A 21,715-nucleotide genomic window follows, 5' to 3' on the forward strand; every position below is an offset into this window, starting at 1 on the left:
TAAGTAACTGTTTTACTACGCAATCTCCCCCCAACTTCTCCAAGTTATCTTTGGGAATGAAGATTGGTTTTTCTTGGGAAGTGTGTGTTTTCCAGACTTGGTCACATTTGCTGAGAGGAATTTGGCTTGGTTGTGGGCCCAGTATTTGAACAATCCCCTCAGTGGTTCTTGTCTCCCTCACCAAAGGAAACGCACACCGTCAAGTCCCTTTAGGTCCTTATATCTCATTGAGATCACCGCTCATTCTTCTAAACTCCAAGGTGTAGCCAAACCTGCTCAATCCTTCCTCATAATACAACCTCTTCATTCCAGGGAGGTGTTTAAAAGAAATGATGTTTGTTTTCGCTTTTCTGGAGCACTTTAGTTATAAAAGTAATTGGGGTGGGGGAGGAACAGCTGTTTGACTTGACTTGGGAACCCATCTGATGTAACCACCATAGATGTTTCCAAGTAACCTTGGCAAGCTCCATTCTGAGGTACAGTTACAATGCTGAGGGTCCTGGGGTCAGTGCACAGATATTCCTTGGAGCAATGTGCAGCAGGTTTTCACATCAAGTCTGTTGGAATTTTCTTTAAATTACACTTTTTTCCCAATTCAATGCAGTGGAGACACAAGAGACTGCAGATGCTGGAATCTGGAGCAACACACAATCTGCTGGAGGAACTCAGTGGGTTGAGCAGCATCTGTGGGGGGGGGGAAGGAAATGTCGACATTTTGGGTTGAGACCCTGCATCGGGACGCAGTGTTGGCTGGCATCCCTCGTCCTGCTCTGCTCAGTCTTGGTGTCATCCAAAATTCTGCTGCCCATGTTTCTAACCTGTCTTCCCATCCTCCACATTGGCACCTGATTGTCTCCACTACAAAACTCTTCTCCTTATTTTCAAATCCCCTCCGACCTTGCTCCTCTCCTGTCCTGTAACCCGCTGAGAGATCTGCCCTCCTGCGGTTCTGGCCACTTGAGAATCCCTGAATTTAAACCTCCCCCTGTGAAGGTAATGCTTTCAGCTACCAGGGCTCTAACTGTAACTCTCAGTCTTGATAGAACATAGAACATAGAACACTACAGCACGGTACAGGCCCTTCGGCCCACAATGTTGTGCCGACATTTTATCCTGCTCTAAGATCTATCTAACCCTTCCCTCCCACATAGCCCCCTATTTTTCTATCATTCATGTGTCTATCTAAGAGTCTCTTAAATGTCCCTAATGTATCTGCAGGGTCTCGACCTGAAACACCCACGGGTGCTGCTTCACCCGCTGAGTTCCTCCAGCAGTTTGCTTTTCCCTCTTAACTGTAATTCTCTTCCTAAAGCTTTCCACTCTATCCCTCTGTGAGACATTACATGGGTACTTGATGATTGGCATTAACAGGATGGACTGAGGAGCCTCTTTCTCTGCTATAGGACATAGTGATATTCCACCTCACTTACCCCTTTAATCAAGCTCTATCCTTGTATCTCCTGCTGTGGCTTAGCAACAGGTTGTTCCTGTGTGGTGCTCAGGGATACAACGTTATGTTAAATGCCTTATATGAATGGAAGTTATTCTCCTAAATTAATAACTGTTTTTGTACTGAATTTCTCCCCAACTTCTCCCAAGTTATCTCCAGGACTGAAGATAGATATTTCTTGGTAAACCAGACTTGTTGATGTTCGCTACAAAGAACCAGGTCTGGGCGTGTGCACAAAGGCGTCAAAACCTCTGTTGTCAACAGATAAGAGGGTCGAACCCGTGAGCGTGGCCACTGAGTGAATGGAAGTGGGCAGAAGCATTTTAAGGGATCAGGGGGTACATTTAAATTGGCCTGGCCCTAACAAAAATCAATGCAAAGAAAACGAAACAGACCTTTCTGTTTTATCTGAATGATTTTTTTTATTATTATTCATTCAAGGCATGTGGGCTTTGCAGGTGGAGGCAGCATTTAATTACCCACCTCTAGTTGCCCTTGAGAAGGTGGTGGTGAGCTGCCTTCTTGAACCGCTGCAGTTCTTGAGGTGAAACGCTGTTAGGGAGGGAGTTCCAGGATTTTGACCCAGCAACAGTGATGGAATGGTGATATATTTCCATGTCAGGATGGTGTGTGGAGGGTGGTGTTCAATTGCTTTTGCTGCCCTTGTCCTTCTAACTGATAGAGGTCATGGGTTTGGAGGGTGCTGTCTAAGGAATCTCGGTGAGTTGCTGCAGTGCGTCCTGTAGATGGTACAAACTGCCGCTACTGTGGTGGAGAGAGTGAATGATTTCTAATGGTTTAAGGGGTAAAAGTGCTAAATCAGAGGATGATTTGAAAACTGACTGGGAAATCAGTAACTACCTTTCCGTGTTATCAGGTGTGTTGATTTTGTGTGCGATCAGCAATCCAGAGGGGCAATACATTTGGGATGGATGGGAAAATTCTGCAGATGGCCAAGTTTGGGTTGGACCTGAGTGACTGAGATTGTGCAAATATTGGATGTAAGTTTCTGGAGTCGTATGACCCTAAAACAGGTCCTTTGGCCCACTGAGTCCATGCTGACCATCGAGTGCTCTCCTACACTAATCTTACACTAGTTCCATTTATTATTCTCCCCACTACACCAAACCCATCAGCTCCCCTCAGATTCCGCCATTCACCTACACACTAGGGGCAACCTACAGTGGCCAATTAACCTCCTAGCCCGCATGTCTTTGGGATGTTGGTGAAGCCAGACTTGAAGTATTGTGTCACCTACCTACAGGAAAGATATCAATAAGTTTGAAAGACTGCAGAGAAAATTTACACGGATGTTGCCGGGACTTGAGGACCTGAGTTATAGGGAAAGGTTGAATAGGTTAGGACTTTATTCCCTGGAGCGCAGGAGAATGAGGGGAGATCTTATAGAGGTATACAAAATTATGAGGGGTATAGACAGGGTAAATGCATGCAGGCTGGGTGAGAGTAGAACTAGAGGTCATCAGTTTAGGGTGAAAGGTGAAATATTTAAGGGGAATCTGAGGGGGAACTACTTCACTCAGAGGGTGATACGAGTGTGGAACGAGCTGCCAGCGGAAGTGGTGGATGCGGGTTCAATTGTAACATTTAAGAAAAGTTTAGATAGGTACATGGATGTTTGGAGGGATACGGTCCGGGTGCAGGTCGATGGGACTAGTCAGAAAACCAGGCTGCATGGACTAGATGGGCCAAAGGACCTGTTTCTATGCTGTGGTGCCCTGTGACTCTCTGTGGGAATAAATAGGAGTGTCCCTGGGAAACCCATGTGGATGCAGGGAGAACGTGCAATAACCCCACAGACTGTACTGGAGGTCGGGATTGAACCTGGGTCACTGGAGCTGTGAGGCAGCTGCTCTGCCACCACTCTGTTCCCCTAATGTTCTAATTGTACAGCAGTATATTTTATGAATAAGATATATATTTGGGGAAAAATTGGCTCTGTGGAAGGAATGTCAATGGGGGGCCACATTATGGGAAGAGTTCGTTCGTTCGTTCGTTCATTCGTTGCCTCCCTCCCTCCCTCCGGATGTAATTTGCTGAAGCACCTTTTATGTGCTTTATGACAAAGCTTTCATTACCTGAGTGACTTCCAGCTGTGACTTTAAGAAACGGGATTGGACAGATCTACATCAGGTTGATGGGGGTGAGGTTCAAGGACACTGCTTCAGCCAATGGAAACCCAGAATTGCAAACAAGTCCATTACAAGAGCATCATTGAGATGTGTTTCAATAAGATCACCCAAAGAATAGACTCCAAAGAATATAGATGTATTTTTTTCAGACTCTCTTGACAGGTCAATCCTCTCATCTCAGTAATGGGCCTTGTGACTCTTTTGGTCTCCAGTGTATTCTTTCTTGAATAAGGGGAGATGTGTTTCCTTCATATAATTTCACAGTTCTTTCTTGCCCATCCACATTCAGAAGTGAGGACTATCCTACGAGGCCTATCACTGTTTTGCTAGTCAGATGCACACTTGTGGGAGTGAAAAGATTTGAATTATGATCCTATTTCGCCTCATTCAGTGCTGGGCCAGTTTGGGATCAGTTAGGCAGGCAACACTGCCTCTGGGTGGTCAGCAATGTAACTGCAGGAGCCTCAGGCCACTGACAAAGCTAATTTGAGTGTCCTATTTGTATAATGAAGGGCACATGGAGCATGTGTCATTGTTTATTTCTGCTGTACAGTGCGTCACAGTGCAGTGTGCTTCTCATTACCGTACTTCAGTAACTGCTGATTGGTTTTCCAGTGACCTGCTGTATTGCTCTATTCTGTGTAGGAGAGACCCAGTGTAAAGGCATCTTTAGTGCAACATTCAAATCCGATAGTCTTCTCTTTCAAAACAAATGTAGATAATATGCAAATGCATGGATATTAGATTACGTAATACCATATTTTTGTTTTCTCACTGATCCTTTTTTTTAATTAACAAAATTCAGGTCCTGTGCACTTAGTTGTTGAAGTTTGTGATCTTAATTTGGGTTTCACATGTAGCATCCAACAAACATATCTGCATGAGACACAGGAGACTTCAGATGCCGGAATCTGAAGCAACATACAAAACACTGGAGGAACTCAGAGGGTCAGGCACCATCTATGGAGGGAAATGGACAGTCGACGTTTCGGGTCGAGACCCTTCATTGGTATTGGTATTGGTATTGGTTTATTATTGTCACTTGTACCAAGGTACAGTGTAAAGCTTGTCTTACAAACTGATTGTACAGGTCAATTCATTACACAGTGCAGTTACATTGAGTTAGTACAAAGTGCATTGATGTAGTACAGGTAAAAACAGTAACAGTACAGAGTAAAGTGTCACAGTTACAGAGGAAGTGCAGTGCAATAAGGTGCAAGGTCACAACAAGGTAGATCGTGAGGTCATAGTCCATCTCATTGTATAAGGGAACCGTTCAATAGTCTTATCACAGTGGGGTAGAAGCTGTCCTTAAGTCTGGTGGTACGTGCCCTCAGGCTTCTGTATCTTCTACCTGATGGAAGAGTAGAGAAGAGAGAATGTCCCGGGTGGGTGGGGACTTTGATTATGCTGGCTGCTTCACCAAGACAACGAGAGGTAAAGACAGAGTCCATGGAGGCGAGGCTGGTTTCCGTGATGTGCTGGGCTGTGTCCACAACTCTCTGCAGTTTCTTGCGCTTTCTATGGTGTATCTGTAAAACTTGATGATGTCCAGATGAAGGGTCTCATCCCAAAACGTCAACTGTCCATTTCCTTCTACAGATGAGGCATGTCTACAGGTCTCTTCCAGGAGTTACATCCAGTTGGCCTGGCTCCCTCCTTTCCAGAGACCACTCCTGCAGGAAGCAGGCTCCTAACCAATCAGTGAGGCCTACATTTCTGTGGTTTAAAGAGGACTTCACTGAGCAGTTCCCATTGTGGGGTTCTGAGCCTCTTTATGGCCTTCCCACCTTGACCTCTGAGTATCAACCTCCGTTCCCCCTCAACCCTCCCCGCACCAAACTTGAACTAGCCAGACATAATCCACAAGTGAACCCATAACTGGCAATCACAACCTTCTGATCAACCACCTTCTGCCTACGACTAACAAGTGCTTAACTCTTCACATTCATTGCTGATCACTGACAGCCAATTGCTACGGCTCTCTCTCTCCTCCACCCCTTGAGTTCTTTTCCTTGTAACTGTGGCATCTAACTACCTCTGAATGAGTCACAGGTCGACAGGGTGGTGAAGAAGGCTTTTAGCATGCTGGCCTTCATCAGTCCGGGTATTGAGTATAGAAGTTGGGAGGTTATGGTGCAGTAGTACAGGACGCTGGTGAGGCTGCACTTGGAGTATTGTGTTCAGTTTTGGTCACCCTGCCTTAGGAAAGATGTTACTAAACTGGAAGGAGTGCAGAAAAGTTTTACAAGGATGTTGCCAGGTCTCAAGGGACTGAATTATAGGGAGAGGTTGGACAGGTTAGGACTTTTTTCCTTGGAGCTTAGGAGACCGAGAGGTGATCTTATAAAATCATGAGGAACGTAGATAGGGTGGATGCGCTCAGTCTTTTTCCCAGGGTTGGGAAATCAAGAACTAGAGGACACAGGTTTATGGTGAAAGAGGAAAGATTGAATAGTAACGGGAGGGGCAACTTTTTCAACACAGTGGGTGATGCGTATGTGGAACAAGCTGCCAGAGGAAGTGGTTGAGGCAGGTACAAGAACAACTTTTAAAAGACACTTGGACAGGTCCACGGATAGGAAAGATTCAGAAGGACGTGGGCCAAATGGGACAAGCTTGGATGGTGTATCTTGGTTGGCATGGACCAGTTGGACAGAAGGGCCTGTTTCTGTGCTGTATGACTCTGTGACTCTACCTGACTCCTTATTGTGCTTAGAGGAAAGGCCTTCCCTTGTACAAGGCTTATCCAGTGATACCTGCTGTCATGGGGTGATGAGGTTCCATGCAGCAGGGCCACAACCAATATGATCATTGGGTGTGGCATGGCAACCATTTAACATACCCCCCTAGGCACTGAGGAAATGTCAGGACCAATGACTCTCAATTCTTATCCAGCTGACTAAGAACGTAGATTTGCTAGAGTTTGTCCTTGTACCTCCCTGATTTAAGGCGCTCCATCACTGACAGCTCGGCCTTCTGCTGCCAAGACATTAAGCTCCGGAATTCCTTATCTAACCTCTCCTTTTAAAGTGTTCCAATAAGCTGGCTCTTATCATCTCTACTTGTTTATCGAGTTTCAGCAGGTTTCAAATTAAATGTGTTAATGTTGCTATAGAATATCTGTTGTGTTCTTCCATATTTATGGTTTTAGTTATGTTAATGGTTCCAGCATTCATGTATTTGTAGCATTGGTAATTTCTGTTGTTGAAAAGCATATTAAAAGCAAGAAAGAAGTGGGGAAGGGAGAGTATCATGGCTTGAAAGTCGATGCCTGTTCAGTTAGTGAGTTAATAAAATTACTGCAAATCTGTCATTTTGCCTTCTACTTGTGTAAAGATATTAAAAACCTAGAGTCTGAAGCACAGACAGGCCTTTCTGCTTACCAAGTGCATGCTGTTGCTCTACCCAAACCTTCTCCTGCTATCTCTATTTTATTTAGAGCAGCAACTGTCAGGAGAAAGGAATTGTCGACGTTTCAAGTTGAGACTCTGCATCTCGTCCTGATGCAGGGTTTTGACCCGAGACATTGACAATTCCTTTCTCTTGACAAATGCTGCTCGACCCACTGAGTTCCTCCAGCAGATTGCTTTTTGCTCCAGACTCCAGCATTGCAGTCTATTGTGTCTCCATTTTATTTTCTCCCTCACCTGCTTACTTATCTGATGGGAAGTGCAAGGGAACAGACAGGCCTTGGTTTGTGTATCCAAAGGTAGCAGGACAGGTAGAAGATGTGGAATGCTTTCCATTGTTAGCTGAGGCATAGAGTATAAGAGCAGGGAGGTTATGGTAGAACTATACTGACTAGATCACAGCTTGAGCACAGCATCTAGTTCTGGTTATCCATTGCAGGAAAGATGTTAACAAAAATATCAAGTAAAAAAAAATCTTCTGGAACTCTGAAACAAAAACAGAAAATGCTGGAAAAACTCAGCAGGTCAGGCAGCATCTGCAGGTCTGGGACCCCGTCTGAACTGGAATAGGTGGAGACTGGAAAAACTCAGCAGGTCAGGCAGCATCTGCAGGTCTGGGACCCCGTCTGAACTGGAATAGGTGGAGATGCAGGTAGTAGAGACGGTGGGGAGCGGATGTGCAGAGCAGTGGGAGTGCCTGTGATCGGATGAATTGATATCACTTAATGGGGATAGTTATCAGGACATTAAGCTTCTAGGTCTGTGTAATGAGTTGTTAATGGTAAGGTGCTGGGACTTGCCCAGCACACTACACTTAGGATAGGACATGGAGATTTAGAAGGACATTGCCAGTTCTGGGAGATTTTATCAATGATAAGGATTGGATAAGCTAAGATTTTTTTCCTTGAAGCAGAGGATGCTGAGGTGTGACTTACTGAGGTGCATCAGAGGACTGGATAAATAAGAAGAACTTGCTTCCCTTAGCAGAGGGGTTAAAACTAGTGGGTATAGATTTAAAGTAAATGGTAGAAGGATTAGAGGGGAGATGAGAATATTTTTTTACTCAGGGAGTTGTTGCGGTTTGGGCTCACTGCCTGAATGGGTGATAGAGGCAGAAATCCTTGTCATAAACCAGTATTGATATTGGTATTAGTTTATTATTGTCACTTGTACCGAGGTACAGTGAAAAACTTATCTTGCATACCGTTTGTACAGATCAATTCATCACACAATATATTAGTCATAACCTTGTTCTCTGCTGGATCCATTATGTTGGATACTTTTTGTACCTGGATAATTGGAACATTGCCTTCCAACATTCACCCTACTGATGTCTGTTTCAAAGGAGCATTATAGAGTCATAATTGTACAGCACGGAAACAGGCCCTTTGGCCCAACTCGTCCATGCTGACCAAGTTGCCTACCTGAGTCAGTCCCATTTGCCTGCATTGGACCCATATCCATCTAAACCTTTCCTATCCATGATGTACCTGTCCAAATGTCTTTTAAACATTATAATTGTACCCACGTCCACCACTTCCTCTGGCAGTTCATTCCACATACCCACCATCCTCTGTGTGAAAATAATTGCCCCTCAGGTCCCCTTTTAAATCTTTTGCCTCTCACCTTAAATGGATGGCCTTGAGTTTTAGGCTCCCCTACGCTGGTAAAAAGACTGTGACCACTTTATTAATGACAGACCTTCAGGATCTGCTTTACATTTAAAATTGAAATAAAATCCTAGGCCATTCAGTCAAACCCTGGTCCGTCTAAACTAAAATATAATGGGTGGAAATTGAGACTGAAGAAGCTATTAGAGCTAGATAGCCTGGTAACATGAGAATAAAAGAGGGCATGTGAATAGTGGCACCGAGGCAGTGTGGGTTAAATCGAGCTGAGATAATGTGGTTTCAGTCTAGCTTTGGGCTTTCAGCGAAGCCAGATTGTGCTGTCTGTAATAGTATTACTTTGGATAAAGGGATGCACAATTTCAGCGGGATAAAATGCATTTATTTTTAAACCCTGGATCTTGGTGTGTTTTCACCATTTCAGTAAATGCACTGACTGAGTAACAGGACTGTTTAAGCTTGGCTGTACATAATGGCCTGGAGCAGAATCCTGTCGGATAATGGCATGCTCCAATGCAGCAGCTTTGTTTTGAATTATATTGGAGTCATTGATTAGGGGTGAGATTGTTAGGGTATATGTCCTCCACTCTTCCTGCTCCCCTTCCATCTACTGCTGGCTCCTGCAACCTAATCACAGCTTTGCACCACATATTGGTATTGGTTTATTATTGTCACTTGTACCGAGGTACAGTGAAAAACTTGTCTTGCATAATGTGTTCAATTTATTACACAGTGCAGTTCCATTGAGTTAGTACAGAGTGCATTGAGGTAGTATAGGTAAAACAATAACAGTACAGAGTAAAGTGTCACAGCTACAGAGAAAGTGCAGTGCAATAAGGTGCAAGGTCACAACAAGGTAGATTGTGAAGTCAGAGTCCATCTCATCCTATAAGGGAACTGTTCAATAGTCTTATCACAGTGGAGTAGAAGCTGTCCTTAAGTCTGGTGGTACGTGCCTTTAGGCTCCTGTATCTTCTACCTGATGGAAGAGGAGAGAAGAGAGAATGACCCGGGTGGGTGGGGACTTTGATTATGCTGGCTGCTTTGCCAAGGCAGCGAGAGGTAAAGACAGAGTCCAAGGAGGGGAGGCTGGTTTCTGTGACACGCTGGGCTATGTCCACAGCTCTCTGCAGTTTCCTGTGGTACTGGGCAGAGCAATTGCTGTACCAAGCCGTGATGCATCCGGATAGGATGCTTTCTATGGTGCATTGATAAAAGTTGGTGAGTGGCAAAGGGAGCATACTGAATTTCTATAGCCTCCTGAGGAAATAGAGGCGCTGGTGAGCTTTCTTGGCCGTGGCATCTACGTGAGCACCCTGCAGTCATTCACCCCATCATTTTATGCCTGTTAATAATGAAACAACAAGTTGAAAGAACAACTTACTTTGCAATACCTTTGCAATAAGTAACATGTCGGCAGGGTAGATACAGATAAGGAACAGGACAACACAGGATGCTCAAGAGTGCAGCTTTGCAAAGTTTACCTAATCGCTAAAGTAGATGACTCAGACTTCAAATAAATGCTGGAAGTACTCAGCAGGTCAAGCAGCATCCAAAAGGGAAATAGTGTTAACGTTTGGGGTCATTGATGTAAAATGTTAACTCTTTTTCTCTCTCAGGTTCTGCCTGACCTGCTGAGTGAATTTAGCGTCTTCTGTTTTGTCGTAAATTTCCAGTATTTTTAAAAAGATTATTTATGCTTTAGGGAGTGACTATCCTGGCAAAGCCATGATTTATTTTGCACCTCTTACTGCTCTTGGGAAGGTGGTGGTGAGTCACCTCCTTGAACTGCTACAGTCCTTCTTGTGAAGGTGCTCCCGTAGTGCTAAAGGTAATCGGAAATGATATTGGATAGGGAGTTCTGGCATATACGGTGGCTGGTAATGGAAGAATAATGACAAGCCAGGGTGACGTGTGACTTGGAGGGGAACCTACAAATAGCAATATTTCCCTGCGCCTGCCACCTCCAATCTCATGGGTGTGGGAGGTGCTGACTGAGCATCTTGCTCTTAATTCATTAGGACGGGAGTGCTGGCCCTGGAGAGCGTCCAGAGGAGGCTCACAAGAATGATCCCAGGAATGAAAGGCTTAACATATGAGGAGCATTTGATGTCTCTGGGCCTGTACTCGATGGAGTTCAGAAGGATGAGGGGGGTTCTCAGTGAAACCTCCCCGATACTGAAAGGCCTGGATAGAGTGGACGTGGAGAGGATGTTTCCATCAGTAGGAGAATCTAGGATCCAGAGGCACAGCCTCAGAATAAAGGGACATCCCTTTAAAACTGAGATGAGGAGGAATTTCTTTGGCTAGAGAGTGGTGAATCTGTGGAAGTCGTTGCCACAGACGACTGTGAAGGCCAAGTCATTGGGTGTATTCAAGGCAGAGATTGGTAGGTTCTTGATTGGTGAGGGGGTTAAGGCTTACGGGGAGAAGGCAGGAGAATGGAGGTTAAAAAAAAATCAGCCATGATTGAATGGTGGAGAAGACTTGATGGGCTGAATGGCCTAATTCTGCTCCTATATATTATGGTCTGTTATTATTCAGCTGGCTAATTCCAAAACTACATCACAGTTCCTTTATCCTTGCAATTTATATTTTGGTGTTATGATAGCTTTTTATCTTCATTTTGTGTATTTTGTCATGTAAGTTATGTATCATTTATGTTAATTTAAGTTTATGGTAATTTATGTCTGTAATGTACTGTGCTGCTGCTGCAACAAGCTAATTTTCATGGCATTTATACCCTGGGTATATACAGTCTGCCTGTGACAGTAAACTTGAGCTTGAATAATGTGGCCTGTCCATTGGAGCTGACTGAGTGCACCTAGTGCTGGGGGTGTTGGCCTGGGAGAGGACACTGATGTTGGTTTACTTTGCCAGTGGATGTTGCAGAGACAATGCTGTTGGTACCTTTTCTGAACCTTGAGGTGCCACCTGTGGTTAGACCAGATCTTAGAAGCATTCAGGAAGGATGGGATCATTGTTGTCCAGTAAATCATCAATAGCTGGGCTATACCCTGTAAGTAATGTCTTCCCCAGTGGTACAACTCAGTGCTTTCAATATTGTGCAAATAAACAAACTGCTGGAGGAACTCAGCGAGTCAGCGGGTCAGGCAGCATCTGTGGAGGGAAATGGACAGTCACCATTTCAGGTTGAAACTCCACAGATACCGCCTGATCTGCTGATGTGCTGGGGCAGGCACGGTAGTGTAGCGGTTAGCATAACACTATTACAGCGCCAGCCATCCAGGTTCAATTCCGGCCATTGTCTGTAAGGAGTTTGTACATTCTCCCCATGTCTACGTGGGTGTCATCCGGGTGCTCCGGTTTCCTCCCACATTCCAAAGACGTACGGGTTAGAAAGTTGTGGGCATGCTATGTTGGCCCCGGAAGAGTGGCGACACTTGCGGGCTGCCCCCCCAGAACGCTCTACGCAAAAGATACATTTCACTGTGTGTTTCGATGTACATATGACTAATAAAGATATCTTACATCTTACAGCAGTTTGCTTTTTTGCTCCAGATTACTGAAGTCTCTTGGGTCACTATTAATGTTATTTATTGTTGGATTTGGCACATCTTAGGTAACTTTTTTAAACATTTTAGCCTTCTTCTGCATTTAATTCCCTGCCTGCTAAGAAATTTATCCCAGGTCAGTAGTGATAAATACGCATACTAGTACCAGCTCTGGTGCAGTTAGGGGGAAGACGGAACAGTGCACATAATCTGGACTGTACATTTAGAACAGCAGCTGAGCACACAATTCATCCCGTGTTTAACTAATCACAGTAAACACAATGGGAACTGATGGCAGACCCATACGGCTTTTAAATCCAACCATAATATCTGTCCTGATAGTGGTGCTTATGTTTTGGTGAAGCCGCTCATAATAATCATAATTAAACAGAAGAACGGGATGTTATGTCATACTTGAATCTAGAGAAGATTCGCTGTTCAGTTTTTGAATCTAACCTAGACTTTCAAACCCTGTAGGGACCCTTTTTGAATTATTTTCAAAATCTCTGATTTGGGGACTAAAATGCAGATATTGGCTGACATTGTTACGTTTTTTAAGGTCTTTCCTTGCTGTTTCTTCTATCTAACAGCTTCGGGTTTTGGTAGTGGGGGTAGATTTTTTTTTTGTAATAAAATATTTCAATTTTTTCTTTCCTTATTAACTAACTACTATATGTGATTATTGATTTAGAGTATTGTAATCCTAAGTACGACTTAATACAATGTATTCAGTAGTATTTTTACTTTCCTTTTTGATGCATGTATTCTGTATTTTTTTCATGGATTTAATAAAAATATTGTAAAGAAAAAGGAGGATTATGCCACACCCTTTGTCAGCCAATGTGCTTACCAATGACTAGGGAATGTGTTCTACAAATTGGGAGTCTCCCAAACACTTGAGGGTAGACTGTAACATCAGCTAGACAAAGCCTCTTTATTTAAAGTAACAAGTTGCACGGTGTGGAAAAATGTTGGGAGTGGTTTTACATAAAGTGGCAAACAGCCAATGTTTAATGTTACCATTAAGGGCAGGCATGGTAGTGTATTAAGGGCAGGATGGAGAGTCAGGAAGATGATGGGGATTATGGGTAATTGGGTTATTACTGGCACATGTACTGAGATACAGTGAAAAACTGTTTTGCATGCCATCCATACAGATCAATTCAGAACGTAAGTACATTGGGGTAGTACAAAGGGAAAAGCAATAGCAAAATGCAGAATAAAGTGTTCCGGTTACAGAGAAAGTGCAGTGCAGGTCGACAATAAGGTACAAGTGCCATGACGAGGTAGATTGTGAGGTCAAGACTTCATCTTTATCGTACAAGATGTCCATTCATGAGTCTTATAACAGCAGGATAGAAGCTGTCCTTGTGCCTGGTGGTACGTGCTTTCAAGCTTTTGTATCTTCTGCCCGATGGAAGCGAAGGGAAATGTTGGGGAGGTTGCACGGATAGAGGGGTCGGAGAGATGATGGTGGGTCAGGGGGCTGCTGGCGAGAGTTAGAGAGGATAATAAGGTGGATCGATTGCTAGTGGCAGATCAGAGAGATAATGGGGGGCTGGAAGAATGATATGGAGAGATAATATGGGGCTGGGGTGAAGGTGTTCAGGAGACCCTCTCCATGTCCAGTGCACACTTGTTAACAGCCCAGCGGCTCCATAAGTTCAGACAACTGTGCCCTAGGGACAATCTTGATGTTGGTGAGCTTTGAGGTAAGACACTCAGTCACAGTTCATTTCCGCCGTTAAATTAATGGAAGAACAGCTTCTCTGGACACTTAAAGGGAAGGTGGGTTTGGGAGAAAGACCGGAAGGTGCAAGGTGACGTTGGGTGGGAGAAGGTTCAGGTGGAGACTGGGCATTAACAAAAAGGTGGCACAGTGGTACAGCTGGGAGTGCTGCTATCTCACAGCTCCAATAACTGGTTCAACCCTCACCTCTGGTGCTGTCTGTGTGGAGTTTGCATGTTCTACCTGTGACTACGTGGGCCAGAGGTGCTTCGGTTTCCTCCAACATCTCAAAGTAAACCACCTCTTGCACTACCATGGAGTTATGTCTGATTTTTTATTACACTAATGTCTTGTTTTGCATAGGATTTTTCTTCACTGTCTTGTATAATTTATGTTCTATGTGTTGTCTGAACCTACATGCCTGTGATGCTGCTGCAAGCAAGATTTTCATTGTACCTGTACCTCACTGTACTTGTGCACATGACAATAAACTCAAATTGACTTGATGTGCAAGTTGGTAGGTTAATTAGTAGGTTGGGCAGACACAGTAGTGTAGCAGTTAGCGTAACGCTATTACAGCGCCAGCAACCCGAGCTCAATTCTGGCCACTGTCTGTAAGGAGTTTGTATGTTTTCCCCATGTCTGCGTGGGTTTCCTCCGGGTGCTCCGGTTTCCTCCCATATTCCAAAGATGTACAGGTTAGGAATTTGTGGGCATGCTATGTTGGTGCCGGAAGTGTGGCGACACTTGTGGGCTGCCCCCCCAGAACACTCTACACAAAAGATGCATTTCACTGTGTGTTTTGATGTACATGTGACTAATAAAGATATTTTATCTTATTGGGTGTAGGATCTTCTGATCCTTGCTTAAGTTTTCAAAAACATTGCAGTAGCGTCACAGGTAACAAAAGAGCACCTGGAAGTGCGTTGAATGTTGTCGGGTTCATGAGGTAACAGTGATGGAAATGAGGAAAGCTTGCACTTGGTCTGGGGGGGATCTATGTGTGATAACCTTAGATCGAGTAGCATAGTGCTTGAGTTCCTGCTTCAGTATCTCTATATCTGGACCGTTAATCAGGAGACATAATTTTGAATCTCACCATGGTTGTTCTAGATTTAAAAATTAATTAATCAAATAAATCTGGAATTTAAAGCTGGTAACAGCGCTAATGTTAAACTGCCTAAAGAATTCATGTGGTTCACATGTGCGAACCAGGCAAGGAAATTTGCCATCCTTTCCTGCTTCCAAGTCCACCACTGTGGTTAACTCTTAACTTCCAACAGATGGACTTGGGGTGCAAGTCCACAGTTCCCTGAAGGTGGCAACACAGGTAGATAGGGTGGTAAAGAAGGCACATGGCATGCTTACTTTCGTCAGTGGCGTGTTGAGTATAAGAGTTGGGAACTCATGTTGCAGCTGTATAAAACTTTGGTTGGGCCACATTTGGAGTATTGTGTGCTGTTCTGGTCACTGCATTGTAGGAAGAATTGGAGAGGGTGCAGAAGAAGTTCACCAGGAAGTTGCCTGGATTGGAGCGTATTAGTTATGAGGAGAAGTTGGACAAACTTGGGTTGTTTTCTCTGGAGCATCAAAGACTGAAGGGAGACCTCATAGAAGTTTATAAGATTATGAGAGGCATACAAAGGATAGGTAGTTAGAGTTTTTTCCCCCCAGGGTTGAAATGCAAAATAGTGAAGGGAAGAGGTTTAAGGTGAGAGGGGAAAGTTTAAGGGAGATGTCTGAGGCAAGTTTTTTTTACACAGAGTGGTAGATGTCCAGTATGCACTGCCAGGGTAGGAGGTGGAAGCAGATATGATAGTAATGTTTAAGGAGCATTTAGACAGACATATGAATAGGCAGGGAATGGAGGGATATGGATTCTGTGCAGGCAGATGGAATAAGCTAGATTAACAACATCTTTCATTCCTGTAATGATCCCAGGAATGAAAGGCTTAATGTATGAGGAGCGTTTGATGTCTCTGGGCCTGTAGTTGATGGAGTTCGGAAGGATGAGGGGGGATCTCATTGAAATCTACCGAATATTGAAAGGCCCGGATAGAGTGGACATGTAGAGGATGTTTCCAGTAATGGGAAAGTGCAGGACCTGAGGGCACAGCCTCAGAATAAAAGGATGTCCCTTTGAAACTGAGATGAGGAGGAATTTCTTCAACCAGGTGGTGAATGTGGAATTCGTTGCCATGGGGGGGCTGTGGAGGCCAAGTCATCGGGTGTATTTAAGGAAGAGATTGATAGGTTCTTGATCGGTGAGGGGGTTAGTAAGGATTATGGGGAGAAGGTGGGAGAATGGGGTTCAAAAAAAGTCAGCCATGATTAAATGGCAGAGCAGACTCGATGGGCTGAATGGCCTAATTCTTCTCCTGTATCTTGTGGTCAGACAAGTGGACCGAGGGGCCTGTTCCTGTGCTGTACTTTTCTATGTTCTTATGAAATGGCCAAACCAACCACTCAATAGAAGAGACAATTAAGAGTGAATAATAAATACTTGCCTTGCCTGTGATGTACTTATCCAAGAATATCTCTTTAAAAAAACACAGCAAAATGTTTCCTTGAACACAAACAGCTGTGTGTTCGATGAGCAAGGTCAAAATCATCAAACCAAGTTTCTGGGATCATTCATTGTGAAACCTACTTTAAAAGTTGCTGAAGAGTAGAGTAATAAGAGGAGGCAAGGAGAAGTGCAAGTGTACCATGCAAAGGTAGCGAGACAATAATGGGAACTGGCATGTATGAAAGGGCAGCATTAAACCTCTCCGGGCTTCCCATCAAACACTTCAGAGCAAAAAGCCGAGGTATTAGCACAGTACATTGTCTTCCAGTTTATCCTTTGGCCAACACCCACTGTAGTTTAACTGAAGTAAATCAAAATCAATCGTATTCTGTAAACTGAGGAGCAATATAGATGGTGTTAGATTATAAATGGGCCCTTCGTGCCAGATTTGGCATCAACGTAATCAGTGGAAACTGAAACAAACAGCATTTTAGTTGGAATAAACCCTAATCTACAATTTGCAGTGGGATAATTCAGCAAATGAGAGCATTAAAAGAACAGAAAGCAACATATTTTGCTTTGTTGGAGGCTAATCCAGTCTTCAATCAATAAATAATTCAGTTCTCAAATTGTACACAGCACCTTGATTATGTAGTATGGGTGTGGTGTTTAGACTGTGTTAGCGTAATCTGAGAGATGTGAGATAAGAAAGACTTGCATTCATATCATACATTTTATGATCTTAAGGTATTTATAGCCACTGAGGTACATTTTTAAATGGTAACATGGTAATCAATTTAAAAGAAATAAGAAATAAAACATGATTTAATTCTATAGGACGTTTTCTATTGGCTGTCAGCAGTGGCTGTGTTAGTGGTATTAAAGCAGAGATTAGGCAAGTATATAGCAAAGGCAAAGGAATTTCGAAAGGAGATTTTATATTTCATTCTTTGGGAAGTCTGGAATTCGGTTTATAGTTCAAACATCAGAGTTAGGGCTGTCAGAGTGAAGCTGGGAAGTATTCCTGCTTGCTACATGTGGCAAAAATTTGGAATTCTCTTTCACAAATAGCTGTTAATATTAGACCTGTCATTAATTTTAAATCTGAGCGTGATAGATTTCAGCTGATCAAATATACATTGAGGGTTTGTGAGACAAATACAGAAAAATGGAGTTGCATCATAGACCAGCTGTGTCTCAACCGAATAACAAAAAAAAACCCACAAGAAGTCAGTTGAAGATTATTGATCCACCCATTGGTTGTTGAGGGTCTGGAACTCACCATCTGAAAGGGTGGGGGAGACAAACAGTCTCAATTAAATCAGTATTTGATGTGATGGCTACAGCTGGGAAGTGGGATTGTTTAATAGTTCCTTATGGGCTGATCTGGACACAATGGGCCAAATGGCCTTAGGTGCTTTCCTTGATTGTACTTCCATCAGCCACAATCTCATTGGGTTGTGGCTCAGTTACTTCTTCTTTTCCTGACATGGGATTTGAGATTGGGCCATGTAGAAGCTCCCACTGGACCTCTGGATGTCTCAGAATCAGAATCAGGTTTATTATCACTGACTTGTAGGTTGTGAAATTTGTTGCTTTGCGGCAGCAGTACAGTGCAAGGCATAAAGATTACTATAAATTACAAAAATAAATAAATAGTGCAAAAGAGAAATAACGAGGTAGTGTTCATGGGTTCATGGACCGTTCAGAAATCTGATGGCAGAGGGGAAGAAGCTGTTCCTAAATCATTGAGTGTGGGTCTTCAGGCTCCTGTACCTCCGCCCCAATGGTAGTAATGTGAAGAGGCATGTCCTGGATATTGAGGGTCTTTAATGATGGATGCCACCTTTCTGAGGCACCGCCTCTTGAAGATCTCCTCGATGGTGGGGAGGGTTGTTCCCATGATGGAGCTGGCTGAGTCTACAACCCTCTGCAGCCTCTTCAGATCCTTAGATTGCTCTTTAGATGCAACCAGAATGGTCTCCACTGTACATCTGTAGAAATTTGCAAGAGTCTTTGGTGACGTACCAAATCTCCTCAAACTCCTAATGAAGTAGAGTCGCTGGTGTGCCTGCTTCGTGATTGCATCAATGTGTTAGGCCCAAGATAGATCCTCCGAGATGTTGACGCCAAGGACCTTGAAGCTGCTCACCCTTTCCACCGATGACCCCTCAATGAGGTGTGTGTTCTCCTGACTTCCCCTTCCTGAAGTCCACAACCAATTCCTTGGTCTTGCTGACGTTGAGTGCGAGGTTGTTGTGACTCCACACAACCAGCCAATCTATCTCATTCCTGTACACCTCTTCTTCGCTGTCTGAGATGCTGCCAACAACAGTGATGTCATTGGCGAATTTATAGATGGCTTTTGAGCTGTGCCTAGCCACACAGTCATGAGTGTAGGGAGAGTAGAGCAGTGGCAGATGCCTACTTCTGAAGCTTCCAGGTGTCAGAAACAAGGAAGATCCAAAAAGTCAGTTGAGTTTATTGTCATATGCACAAGTACATGTAAGCACAGGTGCAATGAAAAACTTACTTGTAGCAGCATCACAGGCACATAGCATCAGATCACAACATTCACAAGAAATAAACATAAATTATACATAAATTATACAAGAAAGAACATAACTTAAACCGAAAAATAAATCCATTGGAGTGCAAAGTGGTCATAGTGTTGCTATACTGAGGTAGTGATTAGGGTTGTGCAGGTTGGTTCAAGAACCGAATGGTTGAAGGGAAGTAGCTGTTCCTGAACCTGGTGGTGTGGGACTTCAGGCTTCTGTACCTCCTGCCTGATGGTAGCTGCAAGAAGATGACATGGCCTGGATGGTGGGGAGCTTTAATGATAGATGTTGCTCTCTTGAGGCAGTGCCTCCTGTAGATACTCCCGATGGTGGGGAGGGATGTGCCCGTGCTGTATTGGGCTGATTCACTACTCTCTGCAGCTTCTTGCATTCGTGCGCTTATCCTGATGCTCCTAATTTGCACAAAGTAAGTTGGAAAGGCAAGGCAGTGCCAGAGGAAACAGCAACAATGCTTGGGGACACTAGATGCTGGAATCTGGAGCAACAAACAACCTGCTGGAGGAACTCAGCAGGTCAAGCAGCATCTGTGGGAGGTTGAGGGAGGCTGTGCAATGCTTTGGAGGTGGGGAAGGGTGCCATTTCCGCAGGCGTGCAATAGTACACCTGGTGTGAGGGGCACCTGAGCTTACATTTTCTGACAAGTACAGCCTGATTTTCAGTTGGAACCAAACTATGGGATGGAGGTCGAGGTTTACCCAATCGTCTTTCACTAATTTATCCTTCAGATTTTTAATGGGTGCATTTAAATGAGGTGATCGTTGATATAGTAACATCTCCCATCCCATTTCCAACCATTCCATGCCATTTGGTATTCATGAACCAAAACGCAAAAGTAATGGAAGTTCTCAGCAAGTCAGCCAGCATCTGTGAAGAGAGAAACATGCTCATCATGGCTGTGTAAGATGCAAGCTATTTTAAGCAAGTGTAGATAGGCATCATAACATCCTCATTGCTCCAAAATGGACTTGGTGTTCTTTTGCTCCTCCATGAACATGCATTCTGCCATTGCTTAAAGAGACTGCTGTTCCTCGTTCATCCAACAGGGGAAAGGACAGGGATAATGGGTTCTCCAATGAGGGGGTGTCTTCTATCATTGCTTCTAGATAGTAGGAGAGTACAGGCCAAGCTGTGTCAGTGCAGAATGCCGAGAATGATCTTGGGGCTTATGTTCTAAAGGTCATCATTAAGTTCTACTGAAGATACTTGGTTGTGGGAGTAACTGGAAAGAGTGTTCTCTTTGGCAAATGGAGAGGCCAAAGAGATAATCATCTGAAGACAGGGGAGATGAGGTTTCCACGTAGATTTACTGAGATCCGGGGAGCAGTATCTGACGTGGATGGGATTGGATTCCATGGGAACTTTGAAATGTTACAAGATATACAAAGCACCGGGGAGAAAGTTGGGGATTGGAACTAGCTCAGCCAGGGCTCTGAATGAGCTAGCACAGAAATGGAGGGCTGATTGGCTAGTGCACCACACTTGTACAATTCTCGGAGGCTCTGCGTCCTCTCGTATGGTTATAACAAATCACGCAATCCTAACTCTCCTGACCGAAAGTTATTCCAGAATCAAAACCACTAAAACATATTGTGGGATCTTGCTGTGCAGAGAATGCCTGCTGGACTCACATTTAAGTAGTGTGCACACCTCAGAAGTAAATTAATGGATGGCCAAGTGTTTGCCTTTGCCCTGAGCCCGTGAAGTGTGACTAGTAAAAATGCGTTCCTTGAGACCCTGACTGCAACTTTTAGTCAACGATTTGAATATAGCCTTTATACATGTGACTGATAATCTTTCTATAAATACAGGCAGACAGAAATGTGGGTTGTCTCTGTTGAACGGAAAACAGTGCAAGGACTGGGCTTCAGTCCTCAGGCTGTTCAGATTTATGTTATTCATTGTAATCGCTTGGAAGTGCAGCCGAGTGACATCATAATTAAGCAGATAACATCTGGAATGTTGCTTTCCTTCCCTTTTTAAACTTGCAACTGCCAAAATACCCTTCCCTACATTCCCAGCCCCGGAGCCAGCAAAACTGAATCAATCCAGTTCAGAGAGAAGTATTTGAGCACCAAGATTACCCCTGCAGAGTGCTTCATAGAACTTCTCTGGGTGATCCCTCATGGCTCCGCTCTCATACTGGATTAGAAAGGTACTGGATATTTTGATCGATTAGACTTCAAACACATTTTGTGTGTTTTATTGTTAATATCTGATGGTTATTGTTAAGTAGCTTGTTTTATTTTTCAGGTGACGTGTGGAGTTAGTATAATGAGCCATTTTCCCCCCGCTTTAATTCCCCACTGTTCTGGGGCTGTGAATTCACAAGAGGGACAAAGAGACCTGTATTTTCTGTGTCCCTACACAACCACAGGACTTTAAACACTTTATTGGCGCTTAATTAGAACTGGAGGATCTTCTGCATCTGAAAGGTGATACTTTTCACAGTGCAGTCCTCCCTCAGTGCTGGGATAGAGTGCAACTTGGAATAGATGCTCCAAATCTCTCATTGACTTACAGTCCAGAGGGAGACTGTTACCATGCTGGGCACTGTTGGGTATTACTAAAGTGCTGTAGAGGTGGACAGGTTTGCTTTCAATACGCCTTAATTTAAGTTCAATCACCTTGTCCAGCTCCCAAAATGTTCTATTTTAGCAATGATTATAAATGTTTGCAAAAGTAGGGAATTTAAGCAAAATGTTCTGGGAGGGAAACACTCAGCAGATTGGGTAGCATCTG

General features: G+C 43.8%; 1 protein-coding gene across 2 annotated transcripts in view; it reads left to right on the plus strand.

The window, feature by feature from the left end:
- The window catches only part of tbc1d4 (TBC1 domain family, member 4), a 259,728-nt gene that overhangs the window by 127,125 nt on the left and 110,888 nt on the right, over positions 1-21,715 (plus strand). The window lies entirely within an intron of this gene.

The sequence above is a fragment of the Pristis pectinata genome, chromosome 11, assembly GCF_009764475.1.
Source record: "Pristis pectinata isolate sPriPec2 chromosome 11, sPriPec2.1.pri, whole genome shotgun sequence".
In the NCBI taxonomy this organism is placed as follows: domain Eukaryota; kingdom Metazoa; phylum Chordata; class Chondrichthyes; order Rhinopristiformes; family Pristidae; genus Pristis; species Pristis pectinata.